Source organism: Ammodytes marinus (genome assembly GCF_949987685.1).
Source record: "Ammodytes marinus genome assembly, chromosome: 22".
Classification (NCBI taxonomy): Eukaryota; Metazoa; Chordata; class Actinopteri; order Uranoscopiformes; family Ammodytidae; genus Ammodytes; species Ammodytes marinus.
Window position 1 is genome coordinate 12103710 of NC_137226.1, and position 6036 is coordinate 12109745.

Sequence of the window (6036 nt, forward strand, 5' to 3'; positions counted from 1 at the left end):
AGTTTTTCAGAGCTTGGAAAAAACACACCAGGAAGAGCAACAGATGAGGGACCTCTCTTTCAGGAAAGACATACACGCAGTTATTAGGGCTCTTTGAGACTGAGACCAACGCTCCAGAATGACAAGGGTAACAGGTACAAGGCTGAGGTATAGAAAAATACACACTCATTGAAATGTAAGGCAAAATTGTGAGTTTTAAGTTGAGATTGAAATATGTTAAAGCGGACCTATGATACTTTTTGACTTTTATGACCTATAAACGTTGTTATGATGATTTATAGTCATGTTTAACCATACTAGATTATCAAATAATGACGTACATGCATTTCGACGTATTCCCTGCTTACCGTCTGGGGTGTCTGTGCAGAGCACGAGACACTATTCTAGCCAGTCGAGAAGTCACGTGTTCAAAGCGGCTTGACGCTTTGTAACTTTGTGACGTCGCATGTAACTTGGTGTCGTCACCACGCGGATGTTTCCATGTATGGTAATGCTGCCACTTTCCTACTCGCATCTGCCTCGCGCCCTTATAGGTCCATGCTCGCACCTCCCGCCACTGAAAGTGTTCCGGAAGGAAGGTAACCAATCACAACGAAGTTGGGTTTTCAGGAAGGGAGGGGAGGGGGCGGAAATGTCAAAAGCAAAGTGTTTACAGGGCATGCTGGATCGCCAAAATAAGAGAAAGAGCTTCCCGAAAATCTACATAGTTTGTTGTGATGTGATTCGTGTCAGGTTGCTCTATAGCAGTGTAAAACAAGAAATTAAGACCAGAAAAGTAGTATAATAGGTCCTCTTTAACATAATCAGATATTCTGTTGTCAACAGGGAGATGGAAAGGGGCATGAACAGAGAGACTTATTTTTAAACGTGAATAGACAGGAGCCCTGTATTCTGAGTGTAGTGCAGGGGATGGGACATCAAACTGGTATAATGGGACATCTACAATTTTACAAGCCATGAGAAGCACCTTTTAAGTCTGATATGACAGAACATCAGCCAATAATGGGGAAGCTAAAATTGGTGTAATGCGGTCAAATTTTCTGGTTTTAGTTAATATATCCTAGCTGCTGCAATTTAAACCATTTGAAGACTTTGAGTGTATGCAGGAAGTAGACTAGACAGCATATTTAAAAAAATAATTGAGTCTGGATGAAAAAAAAGGCATGAATAATGGTCTCTACGTCAGCCGTGGACAGAAAAAAACAAATGTTCTCCAGTGTCACCAGATCCTCATATCTCAGCAATGAGTCAAGTCTTATCCTAATGATATCTTCACAACACATAAAACAATGGACGATAGCTAGGTTATTGTGCGTATACCCACTATATAACGTTGTAGTGAACATTATTATCTGGACTTTCTTGAGTAAAGCAATTGGACATAGTTGTAGTATGTGAGTCTTTAGCCTTTAGTCAACACAATCCCACGAGACCAACTTGTTCCAGAGAGGGTCTGCTCCAGCAATAACTGAAATCTGACCAGGCAGTCGATGGGTAATGAGTTACCTGACAAATAACCTCGTAATAGTGACTCCATCGATCAGCGCATGAAGCAGATGTACGTTTGTTAAAGTCAGTGGAGGAGACAAATGCAACACTTGGAACGTCCAGAGTTTGTCTTTATTGACCGGCTGTTGAGTTGATATTTACAGAGCTCGGCTGTGTGAAACAGTTCATTAGCGTATTCGATCGCCGAAGCATACACTTCTCTGTCATGCTGTCAAATAAGCCACTTTGGTCTGAAGATGTTTCTTGTGTTTTGTTTGTCTTTTTTCGCTCTTACTACCCTTGCCCAGATGGATCTTTTATTGATTTCAACCTTCAACCTACCCGTCTTTCCCTTTGCTCTGGAAAGTCTAGGTGCACTTTTGAAAAGTTGAGACCCGTTTCAACCGTCATGGCCCAATAAGTCATGTACACTCAAGATGGAGACAAAATGTTGCCTCATTGTCAGGATATAGCACACATTTGGTGGAATTTATCCGTAGTTTTTCATGGAAGTTTGAGATTGCCTTAAGCCAGTTTGAGAAAAGAGAGAGATGGAAAAGGTTTTCAGTTATCTAATTGGATTACTTCATAGATTAATGATTGAATGGATCAATCAAACAAACAAGAGAGAACTTGCAGGTTTTTGCTGAAATTGACAGATAAACAATGAACTGAAGGCGGATTCAAGCGAGAATTCTCTGCAGGTTCTGCAATGCGAGCAATCCCTTTCATATCATCACATTGTTTTAACACTGTCATGTTGGCGAGTGGAAAGTGTTCATTGACTGTCATGAAATCTGGTACAGATATGTATGTCCCCATCAGGATAAATAGTCATTACTTTGATGACCCCTTTACTTTTCATCTGGTGCCACCTCTAGTTCAAAATGAGTTTGGTTCATTACCAAATACCTGGAAAACCAATGACATTCTCATCAGCCTCAGCTCTGTTTGGTTCCAATTAGTTAATATTAGCATGCTAATGTGCTTAACTAAGATAGTGAATGAATTATAGCAGCTACACAACAGTTTGTTAGCATTGCCATTGTGAGCATGTTTTTGCATTTGGTTGTGCAATGGTGTATGAGGAAGTATGTATGTTTCTTCATCTAAAATGTGATTTTGTCTCAAATGTAAGAGCACAACATATTGAACAGCTTTTATTTCTGTTCTATTAATTAACCACACCTGTATGATGCAGCTTCAAGCAGCCTTTCACCCAATTTTTCTCAGCATGATTGGCCCAGAGGCCCCAGTGAAATACCTACACCATCTGTGGCTGTGTCTTGATTCAGAGACCACGCACTTGGTAGGACGCAGTCTCGCGGTCTATGAAGGCTATAGCCTATGAAGGCCGATTTTAAGGCCGGTTTTAAGGCCAACGAGCCTTGTTAAACGAGACGGTCTCCGCAGGTCTCCGTTTACGAGCATTTCCGGTTTACGTAACAAGCCGTTACCTTGCGTGACGACTCGCCGCTCCTGTGCTGCCTAGCAACCCTGATTGCTGCCAACGGAGACAGCCCTGTCAGCGGAGGAAAAAAGAAAAATAAGTTGTCTACCAGACGAAAAGAAAAAAAAGTACAAGAAAAAAAGAAAGGAAGATAAAAGTTAAGAAGATGGAGCAACACGTTGCTGTTTTGTTATTTTTTATTTTATTTTATGCAATCTCTGAAAAAAACGCAATGAATCTTGGGATATGTTGGGCCACGAAGGATACATCTGATGCAGCCTTCAAAACTGCTTCAAAACCGTGAAACGAAGGCTGCATTTCACGACCGCATATGAGGAGCCTTGCAAGGAGCCTTGCAAATGGGACAGCCTTTGCGCGCCGCTATGACGCAATCGGTCTTCAAATGCAGCCTACGAGGCCGGTTCCAAGACCGCAACCCCTGAATCAAGACACAGCCCCAGTGTGCCTTCTCATAAAGCCAAATCAATTATTCCGAGTGGCACCTGATGTTTGTCTCATTTCCTGTACCAATTTCACAGCTTCACAGGGACTGTAGAATAAGAGGGTCACCATCTGTGCAACGTTGCCCCAACCAAAATAGAAAAAGAAAACAAGTCCCTTTCGTGTTTATACATAATCTCATGGAGGCACTTGGAAATCCTCTTACCACTGAAATCAATTTGCTTTCATCAGGCCTAATAACACTTGGTTAGGGCTCCCATTTCAAAGTAGGCCATTGAGGGAGCTATTCATTGAGGATGAAGTAACTTTGTGAAAACACTATCCAATGATCCATATGGTCAATAGACTTAGCTGAAAGGATCAAAGGAAGTGCACTCACCAATTGTATGCCTGTGTTTAAGGTGGAAATGATCAACCTTTTACTTAAGTAGCATATTTATTTGATTAATTTTTAGGACTTGTCCTGAAGCTTGTTGCTGCCAACCTCACCAAGTGTGTGTGTGGATCGAGAACTCCATAACTATTCATGTTTGTTCCTTACCTCCTAGAAGGCGCAAGCTCCCATTGCTTCACCAGATCAATTAAAAACAGCATGGTAAGACAATGTATTATTGTGTTAAACAGCATGTGTACTGAAGTATTTCTGACTTTTAATTAATTCACAATGTTCAGTTATTTTCGGTGACAAACGAGAACTGAAAGAAAATGCAATGGAAAAGTCTGCGGGAAATACATCATCAAAACAAGTCTGTGGAAAAAGATTGGTTCTTGCTGCTCAAGGGGGGGCCTCGAAACACCTCTGAGAAGAGCAGAGATGGTATTCTCAGCACAACACACTCGAACCCACTGAGCCCCACCAGGACGCCTGCAGAAAAGCAGTAATAAAGGGGAAAGACAAGGAGCAGTCAGCCAGATCAATAGCTGAGCACATCACTGGCTAATCGAAGGCCCTCACCCCACAGGAGAGATTGAAATGGAATATGTTTGTCTTTCAGGATAAACCGGGTTTCAGATCAACTGGATTACGAAACCAGCTGCAACTGACTGCAATTGCCACACGTGAGACTGAAAAAAAAGGCTTTTTGAAAATAGCTTGTTTCAAAGCATTATGCTTACTAACCTATCTGTCTTGTAATATGTAAGATGGTTCCACGAACATATTAGAAGTTCAATCCATGCTCATTTTGAAGGAGCATCTCTTTATTTTTCTCACATCTTTGAACATTGGTAAGAAATGTCTTGACACGTAAAGAACAATTTGGCTGAAGAATGATAGACCGAAGAACATCTTTCAGAATGTTATTTTATGTTCAAGATTTATGAAAAAGCATCTTATTATAATCACTTTTTTTATCGTTTTTGTCATGTGTTTTATTTTGATTTTCATATTCATGGGCCTGCATACTTCAGGTGATGAATAAACATAACCAAATTGCAATCGTGAGTCCTGCAATATTCTCCAAATCACTCACCTGCCAGGCCTCACTTAAAAAGTCCTCTAACTCATGTATCCTCTTCTTACCCCCCCTCTGCCACCTCACAGAGGGACACTTATTAACAGCCTCTGTGTTTCCCAGCACCCCACCTCTTCTGTAGGTATTCAGTTCCAATCATCTCAAGTGTTAAATGTGCACAGGGACTACTCCACTGAATATTTCATTTTGCTCATTAAGCATACAGATTCACATTCAAAGAAGGGGTGTGCAAAAAAAAAGAAAAATACAAGAGGTGGATTTGTGCTATGCGAAGGAAGAGATATTCAGAATGTGCAGGGATTTTTTGCGAAGGCTTGAAAGCAACATGACAGTAACGAATGCAGGGAGAAGAGTAATTGAGGTGAAAGGAAGTGGTGAAATTTCTGTGAAACTGACTAAAGATCCTCAGGAGTTCGTTGTCCTTCATGAGTAAAAAAAAACAAACAACTACAGCCGTAAACAATGTCAATGTTTTTTAATTAGAAGTCGAAGTGAACCATTAGTGCATAATTTAGTCCATGAATAAAGGTTTAATGACTGGTAAATCATCAGTCAGACGGCACAACAAACAACACTGATTGGTCAAGTCTACATTTGCAGGTTGTTCGTACAACAATACACATTTCACCCACAGTTTGCTCAGCTAGCTTGTGTGCATTTTTTCTGCATTGCCACTCCTAACAAATAAAGTGAGACACTTTCATACCTGGGAGCAACCCAGTATAACAACTGCCTTGTACTGTTTACCACTTACTATCTGCAATGGAGCAATTGGGGGTTAATTGCCATGCTCAAGGGCCCATGAATGGTAGCTGCTGAGGTAGGAGGGACCATTACTCATTCAGCATGGGGGTTTTCCCACAAGGTGTAGGATTCAAATGCGCAAATTTCAACACAGTCAGGCTTTAGGCTACATGCAACCTGATTAGTTGGAAAGTATCCCACCCACATCCTTATTTCTAGGTCACCTAAAGCAACATTTGAAGATTGTGTGTCACAAAAACATTTCATTGATTGATCATCTCATATTTCTAGTCTGCAAAAGTCATAGCCCCATATATCTAAAGCTTAGCACAATAAGTAGGCACGGCATGTCTATCAAGCTATTGGATTTCTTACCTTGACAACTAAGTCCACTATAGGCCCTGGATCTATTGTGTG